At 46.1% G+C, this 19,466-nt stretch overlaps 1 protein-coding gene across 5 annotated transcripts in view; it reads left to right on the forward strand.

Annotated features, from left to right (window-relative positions):
* LOC121002129 (nucleotide-binding oligomerization domain-containing protein 1-like) overlaps nt 1-19,466 on the forward strand; it is a 111,397-nt gene that overhangs the window by 4,519 nt on the left and 87,412 nt on the right. The window contains exon 2 of one of the 5 annotated variants that reach the window (XM_040433457.1): nt 1,119-1,215. The exons of the other annotated variants lie outside the window; for them this stretch is intronic. The gene's annotated coding sequence lies outside the window, so the exon portion shown is untranslated. The remainder of the gene's footprint in view (nt 1-1,118; nt 1,216-19,466) is intronic. 5 annotated transcript variants of the gene reach the window in all.

The following is a 19,466-nucleotide window of genomic DNA, read 5'->3' on the forward strand; positions in this document are numbered from 1 at the left end:
ACCAATATATATCAATATGCCTTTTAATTCAATGCCCCATAGATAGAAAGGATCTAAAATAATAAACAAATAGTTACTATAATATAATAAGATAATACACCAATAGTTACTATACAGCAAGTGCAACTAATATAAACCATCGATATAGAGTCCCACAATGCCTATTTGTCTGATTGTGATATAAATAAGGTACAATACCGTAACTCAGCGAACAGTGGTCACCATTAATAATATAATGGCCGCTATCCCAAATAAGTACAACGCTCAGACGGTATTGGCAAATTAGGGATCAATGGCCCCAATCTGAATGGCCAGTTCTAGATGATATATATATAGTAAAATATGGGCTAAACTAAATTAGTAGCCACCCTGAGGGTTTTGCTGTATACACGGTAGACCTGACCATCGCCATTATGGGTGTTTAATTATATTAATTCTTTACTATGCATTTTTTCTTGGTTCTATATTTGCTCCTGCAGCTGCAAGATTCTCTATGTATTTACAATATTTTCAGAATGGCTACTAATTTTGTTTAGTCCATATGTTATTATATATGGCTATTTAGAACTGGCTATTCAGATTGGGGCGATTGATCCCTAATTTGCCAATACCGTCTGAGCGTTGTACTTATTTGGGATAGCGGCCATTATATTAATGGTGACCACTGTTCACTGAGTTACGGTATTGTACCTTTTTTATATCACAGTCAGACAAATAGGCATTGTGGGACTATATATTAATGGTTTATATTTGTTGCACTCGCTGTATAGTAACTATTGATCTATTATCTCATTATATTATAGTAACTATTTATTATTTTACTATGTAATTTTTTTTTTTTCTATCTATGGGACATTGATTTAAAAGGCATATTGATATACCGGTATATTGGTTCAGTCTGTCTACCCTGTGTATCCTTTGATTCTGCAGCAATATAATGAAACTTCTTATTAAAACAGGCAGGATCAAAAAACACATGGGGGTAAAAACTTGATAAAAAACAAACCAACCACGAGGAATCCTGAAGCTCACTGTGCATCAGTTTCTTTTTCTGCACCCAAAAACTCAGTGCGAATATACCCTTAGATTTCTGATACTAAAATAAATTTCGCCCACAGGGGTGACACCAAATGACATCAGAATGTTTCTTGGAATCAGTGTTCGAGGGGCTTGGCCCTCAATTTAAATATTGAAAGTGAAAGGTGCAGCTTGAAGGTACTTTCCAATTCATGTCAGGCAATACAGTTTGGGGAATCTGATTCCTGTGGTTCCTGTACCTTGAGGGCCTTGAACGTGCACAAGACTTGGATTGCCACGCTACAGTAATCCTTTGTTCACAATAGCGGTCATTCATGAGGTTGCGTTTAGTGTTGAGCGAATCGAAGCATCTGAAGTGGAATTCGATATGAAGTTTAGGAAAAATTCTAATTGCCACGAATCCGAATTTCCTCACGTGGTGGCTGCACGTGTTACAAAGCGAAAATAAGAAGCCCGGGGACGTGAGATCACCCATAATGCCGTGCAGCCAGCCAATCTGCAGATAGCCATCCCCTGTGATGTCACAGCCTTTTAAAAGCCTCATCCCACGCGGTCTCCACCATTTCACTGTGAGTTGAGCATAGGGAGACACGTGGCAAACGCTTATGCGCTAGGGACAGTGTGGACAAGTGAGGAAAATTGGCCACTACCTAATACAGTTTTTTTTGCCTTCCTCTGGACCAACTTGCAGGATAACAGGCAGAACTGGATGGACAGATGTCTTTTTCCAGCCTTATGAACTATGTTATCTTACTGTGTTATGTAGTGTTGCTGAAAACTGTTTAAAAAAAAATATTGGATAGGGACAGTGTAGGGGGATCGTCGGGAGAGTTTTTGAGACTGTAGGGAGACAGCAGGGAGACTTCAGGTTAAAGGGGTTGTCCAAGTTATATTTATTGATGACCTATTCTCAGGATTGGTCATCAATATCAGCGCTGCCTCCTGCCAGCGCTGCCTCCTCTTCATTGTTTACCTGCTCGCCGTTGCATCTGCAGCGGTGAGCAGGTGTAATTACACCTAACCGTCCCATTCATTTCAGTGGTACGGATCGCTCCTATACAAGTGTATAGCAGCGATCTGTACCATTGAAATGAATGGGCCGGCTTGGGTGTAATTACACCTGCTCACCGCTGCAGATACAAAGGGCGAGCAGGTAAACAATGAAGGAGGCAGCGCTGGCACGGCGCACGCCTTCTCTTCAAACAGCTGATCGGCGGGGGTGCCGGACCCCAGCCGATCTGATATTGATGACCTATCCTGAGAATAGGTCATCAATAAATATAACTTGGACAACCACTTTAAGTGTAATCGCCGCATGCATCTTGTTCAACTGCTGTGATATTTATAGTTGATCTGTTATTTTATACATAGACTTAGTACGTCAGAGTCAGACTCGGCATCAACAGGCAGTCTAAGATATCGCCACATGCATCTTGTTCAGCCGCTGCGACATTCATAGTTAACTTGTTACATTACTGACAGTTACTGTACACTATGGCCAACAGACGGTTGCCTGGGCCCTCCAAAGGAACAGGCAGTGGCAAAAATGTTGCTGTAGCCGGCACAAGTAGCAGCAGAATAAGGCTACTTTCACACTAGCGTCGGGGCTCCGCTTGTGAGCTCCGTTTGAAGGGGCTCACAAGCGGCCCCGAACGCATCCGTACTGCCCTAATGCATTCTGAGTGGATGCGGATCCGCTCAGAATGCATCAGTCTGGCAGCGTTCAGCCTCCGCTCCGCTCAGCAAGTGGACACCTGAACGCTGCTTGCAGCGTTCGGGTGTCCGCCTGGCCGTGCGGAGGCAAGCGGATCCGTCCAGACTTACAATGTAAGTCAATGGGGACGGATCCGTTTGAAGTTGACACAGTATGGCTCAATTTTCAAACGGATCCGTCCCCCATTGACTTTCAATGTAAAGTCTGGACGGATCCGTCTGAAGCTACTTTCACACTTAGAATTTTTTCTACAATATAATGCAGACGGATCCGTTCTGAACGGATCCCAAGTCTGCATTATATGAGCGGATCCGTCTGGGCAGACATCAGACGGACCCGCTCTGAACGGTAGTGTGAAAGTAGCCTAAGGTGTGGATGTAGTAGCAGCCGCAGCACCAGGCCAGAGCTACCACTGTCATCCAGCGGTCGTGTTTTGACCAACAATCCAGGTGTACTGGAATGCTTGACTCGCTCCTCAACATCATCTCAAGTGACAACAGATACGGCCAGGAATCAGTGGGTTCCTCTGACACCATGCTTAGTTGGCATGGCCCAGGAACTAATTGTATGCACTCACCTGTCCTGAACCTGCCTCTTTCTTTTGCTGCACCTTTTGCTAGCCAAGTAATGTATGCTGCCCAGGGGCATAGCTAAAGGCTCATGGGCCCTGGTGCAAGGGTTCAGCTTGGGCCCCATCCTTCCCTCAATGCCTTGTCTTCTCATGTGGCACAAGGGTCTTGGGGCCCCCTCAGGCTCCTGGGCCCGATAGCGACTGCTACCTCTGCACCCTCTATATCTGCGCCTCTGATGCCGCCGGTTCTGCTCCGCTTATCAGCGAGGATGAGCTTTGTGAGGACAGTCAACAGTTACAGGCCAACACAGACCTGGAGGAGAGGTCCGCTGCGGACTCCTCTAGGCATGCAACTACTGATGATGACAGTCCGATGAGAGCACATGTTGCAAGAGGTTAGGGACGTGCGCACGAGACAGGTGAGGGTGACCCAAATGACGACCAAACAGATGTAGATAATGATGTAGACGATCGGACATGGGAAACGGATAATCATCATCATCATCATCATCAGGAGTGAAAGAGGCAGCAGAGTGGAAGCAGTGGGAGATCTGGGGTACACTGTCTGCTACTCAGGAGACTACCTGTGAGGAACACACTAGCAGTACACGGGTTTATAAAAGCAGCGGCAGGCATCATGCAGTGGTAGAAAATGCTATATCCCAATGTGGGAATTTTTTCACCAAGTCGCTGGGGGACGTTAGCGTAGCGGCATGCATAAAGTGTGGGCAGAAGGTGAGGTGCGGCCAGGGTGTTAATGTTGGCACGACGGCCCTGCATCAACACATGGAGTGTCACCATAAAGTGGCATGGGAAAACCATGCCACTCATTTAGTGTTGCAGCCTGATGTGGCAACCACTGCATCTCCCACCGGCCCGCACCCCCTCTCCAGCAATCAGGGCTGGACAGTGTCAGCAAAAGAAAGCAGTTGTTCCTTCCTACCGACTTCAGTGATGTCTGATGCTCCTCCTACTCCTTGTCAATTGTTTGACAGCGCTAAGAGAAGTGGGGCCCAAGCTGAACTATTGCACCAGGGCCCATGAGCCTTTAGATATGCCCCTGGTTGTACCTATGGTCAGGGCTTTTTTTCTGGCGGAACGCATCGGAACGGCGTTCCGCCACCTTTTGACATCGCAGCCTGCCATGCTCCAGCATCGCAGGCTGCGATGTATCAGCGGGGAGGGACTGGGAGGAGGAGCTGGGGGCCGAGGCGTTCACTGTGCTCCGGCCCCCAGCTCCAGTACAGTTATAGAATGTGTAAAATTAATAATGATTCTATTCATGAGGCCCCCTCTGTAGTAGAACATTCAATCTATCCATCCTACTCACAGGGCTGTTATCGTAATCCAGGCCGGCCGGGCAGACGAGCGGCAGCGTGACTGACTGACGTCACGTGCCTGCCTGGCCTACTTTATGAATGAAGCAGGCGGCGCAGGCATGTGACGTCAGTCAGTGACACTGCCGCTCGTCTGCCCGGCCGGCCTGGATTACGATAACAGCCCTGTGAGTAGGATGGATATATTGAATGTTCTACTACAGAGGGGGCCTCATGAATAGAATCATTATTAATTTTACACATTTTATAACTGTACTGGAGCGGCAATGGGGGGGTCTGTGGATGGCACTGTTATGGGGTGGGGGGGTGTCTGTGGATGGCACTGTTATGGGGTGGGGGGGGTGTCTGTGGATGGCACTGTTATGGGGTGGGGGGGGTGTCTGTGGATGGCACTGTTATGGGGTGTCTGTGGATGGCACTGTTATGGGGTGTCTGTGGATGGCACTGTTATGGGGTGTCTGTGGATGGCACTGTTATGGGGTGTCTGTGGATGGCACTGTTATGGGGTGTCTGTGGATGGCACTGTTATGGGGTGTCTGTGGATGGCACTGTTATGGGGTGTCTGTGGATGGCACTGTTATGGGGTGTCTGTGGATGGCACTGTTATGGGGTGTCTGTGGATGGCACTGTTATGGGGTGTCTGTGGATGGCACTGTTATGGGGTGTCTGTGGATGGCACTGTTATGGGGTGTCTGTGGATGGCACTGTTATGGGGTGTCTGTGGATGGCACTGTTATGGGGTGTCTGTGGATGGCACTGTTATGGGGTGTCTGTGGATGGCACTGTTATGGGGTGTCTGTGGATGGCACTGTTATGGGGTGTCTGTGGATGGCACTGTTATGGGGTGTCTGTGGATGGCACTGTTATGGGGTGTCTGTGGATGGCACTGTTATGGGGTGTCTGTGGATGGCACTGTTATGGGGTGTCTGTGGATGGCACTGTTATGGGGTGTCTGTGGATGGCACTGTTATGGGGTGTCTGTGGATGGCACTGTTATGGGGTGTCTGTGGATGGCACTGTTATGGGGTGTCTGTGGATGGCACTGTTATGGGGTGGGGGGGTCCCTGTTCTCTAAAGGGGCGGTTTTAGGGGGCGGTCCTAGGGGTGGGTAGGGGCGTGGCCAGGGGAGGGGGGCTGAGTTCCACCACCTTTTCTCTGAGAAAAAAAGCCCTGCCTATGGTCAAGGACAATATATGTCATTCACATCCCACTGGGTAAATGTTGTTTCTAGCCAGGTGATGGCAGTGCCGCGTCTGCATTATAAAGAACGCAGAAAAGCATTTTGTCTGCGCTGCATTGGGGTAGGCTGACCTATGCATCCTGCATGGCTCACCTCTTCACTCTCGATGTCACTCAGTTCCTCAAGTCTTCCACTGAACTGCAAGAGCTGTTACAAATGTCCAGGAAACTGTATGCACTTCAGCCACTCTTAGGCCCCTTTCAGACGAGCGAGTGTCACTCTCCGGACTCGCAGCGCAGCACCCGGCCTGAACTTTATGATGCTATGTAACCCTTAGGCCCCTTTCACATGAGCGAGTTTTCCGCATGGGTGCAATGCATGACGTGAATGCATAGCACCCGCACTGAATCCTGACCCATACATTTGAATGGGTCTGTGTACATGAGCTTTTTTTTTCACACAGTTCTGCAGCATGTTCTTTAGGCCTCATGCACACGAACGTTGTTTTGGTCCGCATCCGAGCCGCAGTTTTTGGGTTCACTTCAATGGGGCCGCAAAAGATGCTGACAGCACTCCATGTGGTGTCCGCATCCATTGCTCTGTTCGGTTGTCCGCAAAAAAAATATAAGGCAGTTATATTAATGGATATCCATGCCGTTCCTCAATTTGCGGACCGCAAAACACACAACGGTCGTGTGCATGAGGCCTTATCCTGCGTTTTTTACGCAGCCCTGGCCCCATAGAATTGAATGGGGCTTCAGTGAAAAACGCATTGCATTCGGAAGCAAGTGCGGATGCGATGCATTTTTCACTGATGGCTGCTAGGAGATGTTGTTTGTAAACCTCCAGTTTTTTATCACATGCGTGAAAAAACGCATTGCAGAAAAATCTGAACGAAATTGCCGACACAACTGATTGAACTTGCTTGCAAAATGGTGCGAGTTTCATTGAACGCACTCGTACCTAATCCGTCACGCTCGTGTGAAAGGGGCCTTACAGCTGGAATGTATTGGATAACATTGCTGACCATAGATCTATTATGACGGAATGCAATACGGAATGTCTCTTATAGAATTCCGTTATGGTCCGTGGTAACGGAATCCATTACTGGGCACGCAGACTTCAATTGTTGCCGTAACTGGCCAACTTTGCCATGGCCATGCTTTCCTGCCCGGCCGGTATTGTGGCATCAGAGCGCATTTTCAGGGAGGGGGGAGCATAGTTTCCTTTTAGAGAACTCGCCTTTCCTCTCAATATGTTGAGATTCTAACCTTCATAAAGATGAATCAGGCGAGGATCAACCAGGATTTCCAGACACCGGTGCCTGATGCATAATTCTGCCACTAATGATCATACTGTATTGTGCTGCTACACTGGGATATTATGCTGTATGGGCCATAACTTCTGGCCACGTGCTGCTGCCTCCATTTTGATGCTGCCACCCGCCCGCTGGCTCTACTGCCATTTCTACAATAGGGGCTTCTTGGCCTACTGATTTGTACATTTTTAAAAGGATATGCACCGGGTGGGGATAGCAGAAGGCACTGGGAAAGTGGAGCTGATGGCACTGGGGGGAATGACGGGTGTTGGGGACTGATGGCACTGGGGGGAATGACGGGTGTTGGGGACTGATGGCACTGGGGGGAATGACGGGTGTTGGGGACTGATGGCACTGGGGGGAATGACGGGTGTTGGGGACTGATGGCACTGGGGGGAATGACGGGTGTTGGGGACTGATGGCACTGGGGGGAATGACGGGTGTTGGGGACTGATGGCACTGGGGGGAATGACGGGTGTTGGGGACTGATGGCACTGGGGGGAATGACGGGTGTTGGGGACTGATGGCACTGGGGGGAATGAATGGTGTTGGGGACTGATGGCAGGGGGTCTGATTTTTTTATAAAGGAAAACAGTCTATTAGTTCATTTTTTCTTATTAGAGTACTCGATTAATCGTAAAAATAATCAGTAGAATACTTAATTACTAAAATAATCGTTTACTGCAGCCCTAATTGGGGGTCTGATTAATATTGGGGGTCTGAGCTGAGGTCTGATTAACAATGGGAGTCTGATTGGGGCTCTGAGCTAAGGTCTGCTTAAAGGGAGTCTTGTCAGCACATTTACCCCTTTTTAACAGTTCCCATAGCGCTGTAGCCGCAACACAGATGATTGAAACGGTACCTTTATATGCTTTTGTGGACTTGTAAAACTGGCAAAAACAAACTTTGATGCATATGTAAATGAGGGCTCGCAAGTGCCCAGGGGCGGCGTCCACCGCGTTGGTGACCAGGCAGCTCTGCCTCTTATCCCCGCCCAGCCTCTTCCTCTGCCCACCCATCTGTTTTCTCTCCCCCTCAGCGAGATCCCACGCCTGCGCGCTGACTTCCTTGGCCGGGGCATGCGCACTGCGATGCCCATTGCTGGCACGGCATCGCAGTAGCTTATGCGCATGCGCTGGCTAACGGCGCAAAAACTGCAGAAATGAGGCGGTCCATCGGCGCAGGAGAAGAGGAGGAAAGCCGAGCGAGCAGCTGTCACTGCAGACACAGAGAGCCAACAGAGGTACATTTATCTCTTTGATCCGTTAGCCGGCGCATGCGCATAAGCTACTGCGATGCCGTGCCAGCAATGGGCATCTGTGTTGCGGCTACAGCGCTATGGGAACTGTTAAAAAGGGGTAAATGTGCTGACAGACTCCCTTTAACATTGGGGGTCTGATCTGAGGTTTGATTAACATTGGGGGGAATTTCCTCCGCTAAAACCTAGGTGCGCGTTATGGGCAGGTTTGTCTTACAGGGTAAAAATACCTACATTTATTTGGCGATGTGAACATTGCATTGGAACACTTCATATATATTCCAGCTTCATTCTTTATTCTGTATTTGTATCTTCTTTGGACATATTTTTTACACCGTAGGCTGTAAGATGACACCAATGGACTAACAAAAGTAACATAACCGGTCAGGTTATCAGTAGGCAAATCTGTATAAAATGCAGAAACCAGTTAGATGAGACTATAAGCTTTCGAATACATGTTGTGGTAGACACACCTTTGTATATGTGACAAATAAAAGTAACAGCACTCACCTCACCTTTGTTATCGGTCTTTACTGCTGCAGTATTATGGACACGTGCCATAATACTGGAATCCCGGAGCAGCGCTCAGCAGTGATGCCACTGACCAGTCTTCTCTATCACTATTATTTCGTGTTTTTTAGTACCTGTATGTAGGAGTGGGTCGTGAGCTTATCTGCCGTGTACTTTGGTATAGTTGGGTCAGTGATGAAGCTGCTTTTTGGAAGACGTTCCTTTGTGTCCAGCAAGGACAGGAATGCTTCATCAGAAGTTCCATAGGAATAGATGTAAAGACTCTTGCGGCATCTTCTGGAAAATGATCTCTATATATTAGGACTCATACTAAAAACCAGTAGAACAATAAAAATACATAGTATCCAGTAATCCAAAATGACTGACAGTCTTCACTTTCTGCTCAGTCCTAAAGTACTGGCGCCTGTAACAAACGCCTGTGCTGAATATCTAGCAACGTCAAAGATAAAACTAAAAACATCCGGCATGAAATAATCTCACGGTCTCCAAGTAGCGCTGGACCCTTCCCTTCCGCACTTTCTCCATTACACCCATCCACAGGCAGAGATCTCCTCTCTTTCTCCCCTTCTACCACGTTCACTAGTGACCCTATTCCCTCACTCCTCCTCCAGTCTCTCTGTCACTACTTACCTAACTAAAATATTTGACCCCTCTCTCTTCTGATATCGTCCCCTCCTCTTTCAAATATGCTGTCATAACCCCATTACTGAAAAAAACATTTTTAACTCGCTATGTGCATCTAGTTACCGGCCTGTCTTTATCTCTAAACTTTTGGAACTCCTGGTCTACTCTTTCGTCATCCGCTATCTTTTTGTTAACTCTCTCCTTAACCCTATACAATCTGGTTTCCACACTGTACAAAAACTGTCCTTGCCAAAGTGTCATATGATCTCCTAATGGCTAAATACAATTGTGACTGCTCTCTAATGATTCTGCTTGGAATCTCTGCGGCATTTGACACTGTGGACCAAGAAGTCCTCTTCATCATGCTTCAATCAAGCATCTGGTTCCATACTGAAATGTTTTTATCTGCTCAGAATTCCCCATATTTTCGCCCCATATAGCTGTCAGCACTTTCCTTCCCCTGTTCACTGCATCCTATGTCCCTCAGGTTCCTGATGGGTTGGCTGACCACACTGTAACTCAGCAGGTGTCAATCCACTTTGCCATTAAACAGATGTGACTTTAAACTGCTCCTGAGGATCTTCTCGAGGCGATACCCTGGTATTTACCCTTGCACCCTGTATTGGGTTCTAGACTTCACTGCAGGGGCCACTAGGCCGCTCCCTCTCATAATAGGCTCTGTTCAGAGGCTGGTGTGTGGCACCAAGTGGACAGTCAGAGATGTGATCAGAGGGCACAGGAAGGGCAGAATGAGTTTGTGCAATAAGGTAAAACATGCAATAGGTCAGGACAGGTTATCAGGCAGAGGCCAGGCACGGGATGTCCGTACACACAATAGCAGCACACCTTAAAGGAACTAATCGAGCTAGGAAACATATTGAACAGGCTCATTCTGTAGCAGAGGCTGCCTTATATACCCCAAGGGCTGGGGAGAGAATAGCCCATGCACACAATGGCCTTTAATAGCCAGGGAGAGGGTGTGTGCCCCATGGGATTGTGCACAAGCAGGAAGGAGGAGATGGGGTGGCTATAAGCAGCAGGGAACACAGTGCGGGGGAGGGGGGGGGAATGTTTTTTAGGACTTGCTCCATCTGCTACACATTTCCTACTTTTAGTAGTCACGCCCCCTACACCTACCCCGCTCATATTAGGCTATTTTCACATCTGCATTTTCCTTTCCGGTTTTGAGATCCAGCAGAGGATCTCAAAACCGGAGGAAAACGCTTCAGTTTTGTCCCCATTCATTTTCAATGGGACAAAACTGAACGGAACGGAGTGCACCATAATAGATTCCGTTTCGGTTTGTTGCGTTCCCATGCCGGACACAAAACCAATGCAAGCAAACCATGTAAGTCAATGGTGCCGGATCCTTTTTTTTTTTTTTTTCAGACACAAAAAAATGGATCTGGCGCCTATTGACTTACAGTGGCTTTAGTGCCAATCCGGTATGTTCATTTCCAATATAATACAACCAGATCCGTTCTGAGCGGATGCAGCAGTTTGTATTATTCAAACAGATGCGTTTTGCTTTGGTTTTGAGATTCCATGCCGGATCTCAAAACCGGACAGCAGTAACACATATATGAAAGTAGCCCTGTGTAACAGAACAGGGTATGCTGGGTTAGCAAACCCAGCAAGAAGCTGGTGAAACCAGGAAGTGCTGCCTGTAAACATCCTGCCAGGATGCAGTGCAAGAACAGGGAAAGGAAAACAAGTATACGGGGCCAACCAGTGTTTGGGGTACTCTGAGCAAATAAAAAACATATTATGGTACTAGAGAACCCCATTAAGGACAGTGCACTCTCTTGGTTATCGGACAGGCTGTTGGTAGATTTGCCTTTCAGCATAACAACTCGCTATATACCTCATCCCATGTTATCTCCCCTTAACAGTTTTCACTGCTAGAGTTTTTCTTTCAGATATGGATTGAAAAACCTACTTTCTGTTTGGAAAGTAAGATTCTGGATCGCCCAGGGCAAGGGCTTTGTTATTTACAATAATACACTGCTTCCGCCCAGCCGTGTGTTCGGGGATGGCACTGGCTCTGATGGGCTGGCTTTAGCGCTGCCATAGCTGTTTTACAGGCTAGGGCAGCGTTAAAGCCCGGTCCGCCTGGCAGCCATAAGGAGAGCGCGGTACGTCACCGGATCTCCTGAAAAAATGCCTTTGCACTGCGCAGTTCAGCGCAGGGCAAAGGAGAGCATCGGAGCATGAAATGCTCCAATGCTCTTGTCAGGGGATGCCTGGGTGAAAATATGGGTATGTCCGGGTTCAGCTGTGAACCCGGACAACCCCTTTAATAGGGTATTGCTTTGTAGTTAGTAAATACGTTACATAGTTTTAGATCGCTTTCAAGTAAGAGTATTAATTCTGTATGATTTTTAACATGATATGGGAGTACATTGACAGTCAATTTATGTTTGCCAAAAGCTGTTCGCCATTTAAAGAAGGTGAATTCAGAGTAACAAACAATAGCTACTTCCCTGTCCATTAGAACAATGGCAAGAAGTTGTTTTGCTTCTTCCGATTCTTGTTTTTTCTCTGGGTCATTATGTTTTAAATTTAAAGGTGTTTTTCAGGCTTTTAATATTGATAACCTTTCCTCGGGAGAGGTTATCAATATCAGATCAGTTGTATGAAGAGAAGGCACGGGCCATGTGTGCGTGCCATCCCCTGTCTCTCTAGCTTTGAGTGACAGGACCAGGCAGTGGTGATGTAAGCTCACTTGGACTTGTTTTCTGTCTCATGTGCAGTTGCTTTTGCAATTGACAAAAGCACAGTACGGCCTTGATGCCTGCCAGGGCTGAAGTCTTCTGTACTGCACAGCCCTGCTAAACAGCAGGGCTGTACTGTGCCAATTGCCAAAGCAACAGCACATGCACGAGAATGCAGCATCAGGCCGGATTACATCTCCACTGCCGGGCCCTGTCCCTCAAAACTGGGGGTTGGCGCTGGCCTCAATAAGGAGTGAAGCTTAAAGGCTATGTACACATTCGAGGCAATTTTTGTTTATGATTGCATTATACACATTTTTGGCTACAAATCATTTTCAATTGGCCATTATTAAAATATTGAGCTGTTCTGTCACAAAGGGTTAACGGTTTTTCCATCTGTGTGACTGCTACTTTCACTTGTGCTGGTCATCTAATAACCCTTCTCTCTAAACTGTTAAGAGGTCATGAACACTTATTTAAGCCACATTCTTATCAGTAAGAAAACGACTGAGCTATAATGAGTGTTTATAGTGTCAGGGAGCAGAGATAAGGAGCCTGTCAGCTCCCCAACCGACTGAAAAGACAGAAAATCCACAGGCTGCTACTAGAGCATCTTACTTATGTACAGAAAAAGCGCTCCATATTTTTTATAAAGACCAATTGAAAAAAATTATTTTTAGCTCAAAATGAGTACAATGCAATAATAAAAGAAATTGCCCCCAGAGGTGTACATAGCCTTTAAAGGGGTTTCCTCACCTCATACACTGGTGGCATAGGATATGGGACCCACACCTGTCTCTAGACTGGAGCGCGCGAAGTGAAGGAGAGCAGACCGCACATGTGCAGCCGCCCTCCATTCATTTCTATGGGACTGAATAGCTCACTCGGCTATTTCCATCAACCTCATAGAAATGAATAATAAAAGCAGCCAAACTAGAGACCAAGAGATCAATTGCCAAAGAGAGTAAAACTAACCCTAAAATATTCTTCAATTATATAAATGGTCAAAAGCATAAATCTGAAGGGATCTGCCCTTTACAGAGTAATGAGGGGGAGTTGCAGAGAGCGATGAGGAGAAAGCAAAGCTATTAAATATTTTTTTTCTCCACTGTATTCACTGAAGAAAATAAACTGTCAGATGAAATGCAGAATGTAAAAGTGCCCTGTCTAACCCAGGAAGAAGTACAGCGGCGTCTTAAAAAGATTAAAATAGACAAATCGCCGGGACCAGATGGTATTACCCCCCCCCCCCCTTTCCGTATCCTAAGAGAATTAAGCAATATCATCACCAGAGGACTCTATACTGACAGGAAGTGTTCTACAGGATTGGTGCATAGCAATCCCATCATCTATTTATTACCAGATCTGTGACTGTTATGAGGGGACATCCTCTGCGTCTGGAGGAAAGAAGGTTTGTACACAAACATAGAAGAGGATTCTTTACGGTAAGAGCAGTGAGACTATGGAACTCTCTGCCTAAAGGAGGTGGTGATGGCGAGTTCACTAAAAGAGTTCAAGAGGGGCCTGGATGTATTTCTGGAGTGTAATAATATTACAGGCTATAGCTACTAGAGATGGGTCGTTGATATAGAGAGTTATTCTGATTGCCTGATTGGAGTCGGGAAGGAATTTTTTGGGGGCTAAAGTGAGGAGAATTGGCTTCTACCTCACAGGTTTTTTTTTTCCTTCCTCTGGATCAACTCGCAGGATAACAGACTGAACTGGATGGACAGATGTCTTTTTTCAGCCTTATAAGCTATGTTACTATGTTACTTCTTTGAATTACATTGTAACCAGACTGGTCTTTTCAGCTTCCCTTTGTGACTTTTTTTGTTACTGTTTCGCTTACTTTTATTTGGCCGTGTACGTGCAGCTGAATGGATAGTGAAAGTTCTAGATAAGTAGATTTCATAATTGTGCAGTCACATTGCCTTGAATTGTTGAGCTGCGTAACTGTTTTTTCTTGGTAGATGTTATGACTGTGATTTCTACATATACTGCTCTCATAGAATGGGAAGTTGCATAACCTTGACTTACACGAATGGCCCTTTTACACATGATGATTTAAAGAGGATCGGTCACAAATAAATGAAATGCAATCTGCGGACAGCATGTTATAGATATATAATTTTGTGGAAAAAGATTTGGCTAAATATAATTTATACTTTTAAAGAGTCAGCATGATCAACGCCATTAAACGAGGCATGCTGCCTGGTAGGGTTGATCTTGCCAATTAAAATGATACCTCTCTTTTGTCTGTTAAATATCTGAAGAGATATCTGCTTTTTTATTTATATGCCAATTTTCACATTGGAGCATCAGGGGGCGGGGCTGAATCCTTGTAGCACTGCTTTTGTAACACCCCTGTGCCTTGCACATGCCGCCTCCCCTTGATTGACAGGCCTAGACATCAGCATGCTGAGGGCAGAGCTGTGTCCTAGCATGTACACAGGGCTGCCATCAGAAATTTTGGGGCCCCTTACACAGCTCAAGGCCTGGGCCCCCCGCCCTCCTACCCCGCCCCTTTAGAATCTGTCCTGACTCTGCCTCCCGGCCCCCCTCCACCGCCAAGGACCCACCCCCAATTTTATTATTTTTTTACAACTACAGGTAACGAGTGACATCATAGCGCAGCGGACATACCTCCCGGCGGCCACTGCTGTTTTAAAGTGGCAGCGGCCGCCGGACCCAGAGGTATGACAGGGTGCTGCATGAAAGTGTATGATGTCAGTGTGTGTGAGTGTGACTGATCGATTGACTGCACTGAGTACAAATTGCAATCAGTCAGTCAGGTCAGTAGCGACTCTAGGAACAATATATAGGGGGGGGGGGGGCGGCACATAAGATACCACAGTCAAAATGGTGGGGGGCACTAATAATTTTCACCACTTAATCATACTACTGAAAAAAACTAAATAAGTATATATAAATAAGATATCAAAATTTGAGCATATTGCAGTATGCAGGGATGCCACATTATAGCACCACTACATTTACATTTATTTATTATCAAAAAGCATCATGCATAACAAAAAAAAACATTTTTACTGTCCCTTTAAGCAAAAGCCAGAATATAATAAAAGACAAAAACCGAGATTAAACTGCATTTATAATAAAGCAATTTACTTACAAAAGAAGCTATTCAGTCGTCTGCTGTGCCGTCCTCTGCTTGCATTCGCGGATTCTTTCCCCTCCTTTCTCTCTCTTCCTCAGTGCTCAGGCGCACTGTTATGGGGGATCTGTGGATGACACACTGTTATGGGGGATCTGTGGATGACACACTGTTATGGGGGATCTGTGGATGACACACTTATGGGGGATCTGTGGATGACACACTTATGGGGGATCTGTGGATGACACACTGTTATGGGGGATCTGTGGATGACACTCAACCACTCTCAGACCCAACTGGTCAAACTTGTTAAATGGATTCCAAACACAATATGCACAATAATAACACCCCCACCCCCTCCAACACTTAATTAACCCCTTCATGGCCTAAACATTTTTTTTCCAAAGCAGAACACACAGCTAAATGGGGCTGGGTGGGCTGGCAAGGGAGGGGTTAATAACAATAAGTGATGGAGGATCATGGCCCTGTGGGATAATCCAGAAAACGGCTTAGCATTTTACCACCGAGCAAAGACCACACAACATTATCCCACAGGGCCATGATCCTCCATCACTTATTGTTATTAACCCCTCCATTGCCAGCCCACCCAGCCCCTTATGGAAACAAGTAATAACCTAATGGACCTTAATGAATCATTGGGGTCCGTCCAAGTGGTCCAACATGTTTGTGATGGAGTGGAGGCTGGAGCATGGAGCCGGCACTGACTCCTTCCTGGGCTGGCTAAGTGGGGCGAGGGCACTAGGGCAGCTGGGCAGGCCTCCACAATTCTTTCCAGTCCCACTCAGTCCCAGAACAGAAGTTCCCACCTCTGTGCCTGGCTGCAAGCCTGCAAACCAGAATTGACTGTCTGGCAGTGGCAGGCAGGCGGCGGCGCGCTCAGCAGGCAGCGGGCAGCGTCTGACGTCACCTGCGTAGCTGTGTTCCTCTGCGCAGCGGCTCAGAGAGTCATAGCCCTTTAAAGGGGAATGCAGCCGGTATACCAGGTATACGGGAATCAGCGGAGGGGGGTCGGGCAAGGAATAATCAATTGCCCCCCTCTAGCGACGCAATGAAGTTCAAGTCACTGACAAATGGGAGAAAGAAAAAATTGGAACTGGCCGGGACCCTTACTGGGGTATCGGTTGTACCTCCCTGACTGATGGCGGCCCTGCATGTACATATCATATACACTACTTACTATATAGCCTTACCATGTTGAGAATATAGGTTTTCTGTGCTTAGAAAGCTAATGCATATTACGGCTTTAACATACAGACAAAAGAAAGGTATCATTTTAATCAGCATAATCAACCCTACCAGGCAGTATGCCTGGTTTAATAGGCATTTTATACTTACAGAGGCTCTTTAAATCTCAGCAATTTCTGATCTCCGTATTCGGGGGAGGTGTTATCAGTGACTGACAGCTATGTCTGTATACACACTTACACAGATGATGCTATCAAACTGTAATAACACCTTCGCTGTGAACAATCGAGTTAGAAATAGCAGAGATACGGATGTAGTAGAGTTAACACTCATGATTTATGAGACGTGTTATCTAAACTAAATGAGTTAAGCAAACACCTTAATTGCTTTTCAATGGCTTTTGTCTCAAGATAACGCGATGAGTTAGAAATTTGAGTTAAGAGCTTGAGTGCTAACCCTGCTACAAAAATTACAGGTTTTACTGAATCTTTTCTAACAAAATTCTATATCAATCTGCTCAGCTCCTCCTGCTCTATAACATGCTGCCTCCAGACTGCACTGAATTTTGTGCTGACCGATATCTTGAACAACCTAAACCTTGGCAGTAATCACTGTATTGGGAACAAGAGATCGCTACTGCAATCTTTTATTCTCATCCAGTTTCATTTTTTTTCTGGGCAACAGAACCCAGAAACAATGATTTTTGCTGACGGCTAAAAGAGACTATCACCTGATGAATGAGCGTTTTTGAATACCGGACATGATCACCAGTTATGGTGCATAGTACCTGCAGCCGCTAAAACATAAGAGTAGACTGATTGGTATATAGTGTCATGGTAGAATTGTATTATCTAACCATGTTGTTTGTAATGCTCCAAATCTTACATTTAGTGTAAGGGTAAAATACTGAGAAGACATGACTCATGGTGGTATGAGAGTCTTCCTCCACCTCTGCCCCCTGCCAAATGCCAGAAGACTCTATTTATTAGTGCAAACCCTGGGTGTGACCCGTACAACCTAGAAATACAAATAAGCCAATAGGAATGTGACATGTGGTTTAGCAAAGTGTGACGTATAGATCCTGATTAGGGATGAGTGAATCAACGTCGGATGAAACATCCGAAGTTGATTCGCATAATACTTTGTTTGAATACTGTACGGAGCGAGCGCCCCGTACAGTATTAGGCTACTTTCACACTCGCGTTTTGGCTTTCCGTTTGTGAGATCCGTTCAGGGCTCTGACAAGCGGTCCAAAACGGATCAGTTTTGCCCTAATGCATTCTGAATGGAAAAGGATCCGCTCAGAATGCATCAGTTTGCCTCCGATCAGTCACCATTCCGCTCTGGAGGTGGACACCAAAACGCTGCCTGCAGCGTTTTGCTGTCGGCTTGACGAAACTGAGCTAAACGGTTCCGTCCTGGCACACAATGTAAGTCAATGGGGACGGATCAGTTTTCTCTGACACAATCTGGCACAATAGAAAATGGATCCGTCCCCTATTGACTTTCAATGGAGTTAATGACGGATGGACGTCTTGGCTATGTTACAGATGATACAAACGGATCCGTTCATGACAGATGCATACGGTTGTATTATTGTAACAGATCCGTTTTTGAAGATCCATGACTGATCTGCCCAAAACACGAGTGTGAAAGTAGCCTTAGAATGTATTGGCTCCTACGAGACGAAGTTATTACTTCGCATAATAACTTCATAAATCAATTTGTACTGTAAAAAAACATTTCCCGAACTCGGGTTCACTTCCAAGTTGGGAAATGTTTTTTTTACAGTACAAATTGATTTATGAAGTTATTATGCGAAGTCTCGCGAGACTTCACAAAGTAATAACTTCAGCTCATAGGAGCCAATACATTCTAATACTGTACGGAGTGCTCGCTCCGTACAGTATTCAAACAAAGTATTATGCTAATCAACTTCGGATGTTTCATCCCTAATCCTGATAGTCTATATCTGGACACAATTAGGATACTACAGCTCTGGGAAAATCTAAACACTGAATTTCCTTATCCAAATACATGAGGTCCCCTCTATTGCCATCTAGCTTTTATACCAAGTATTGCACCCTAGATATATTTAAAATTTAATTATGTTAAAATTAATCCTACCGTATCAATAGTATGAATGTCATAGGAACATAATGTGATCTATGAAAAGATTTTGCAGCAGCTTCCATTTGTGAAGCTTGCCAACCTTTATCTGATGTTTCACAGCAAACTTAGGCTACTTTCACACTTGCGGCAGGACGGATCCGACAGGCTGTTCACCATGTCGGATCCGTCCTGCGGTTATTTCGCCGTGCCGCCGCTCCGTCCCCATTGACCATAATGGGGACGCGGGCGGAGCTCCGGCGCAGCACGGCGAAAGTTGCAGGACTAAAAAGCCTGACATGCAGTAATTTTAGTCCGGCGGCCTTTCGCCGTGCTGCGCCGGAGCTCCGCCCCCGTCCCCATTATAGTCAATGGGGGCGGATCGGCGGGACAGGGAAATAGCCGCAGGATGGATCCGACATGGTGAACAGCATGTCGGATCCGTCCTGCCGCAAGTGTGAAAGTACCCTTACGAAATTTTGAACCAACAGTATAGAATAAATTTTAAAGCAAACATACACTGAACAAAAATATAAACGCAACACTTTCGGTTTTGCTCCCATTGTGGGCAGTCTAAGGCACACCTGTGCAATATTCATGCTGTCTAATCAGCACCTTGATATGCCACACCTGTGAGGTGGGATGGATTATCTCGGCAATGGAGAAGTGCTCACTAACACGGATTTAGACAGATTTGTGAACAATATTTGAGAGTATCGGGTCTTTTGTGTATGTAGAACATGTTTCAGATCTT

Source organism: Bufo bufo, chromosome 5, assembly GCF_905171765.1.
Source record: "Bufo bufo chromosome 5, aBufBuf1.1, whole genome shotgun sequence".
Classification (NCBI taxonomy): domain Eukaryota; kingdom Metazoa; phylum Chordata; class Amphibia; order Anura; family Bufonidae; genus Bufo; species Bufo bufo.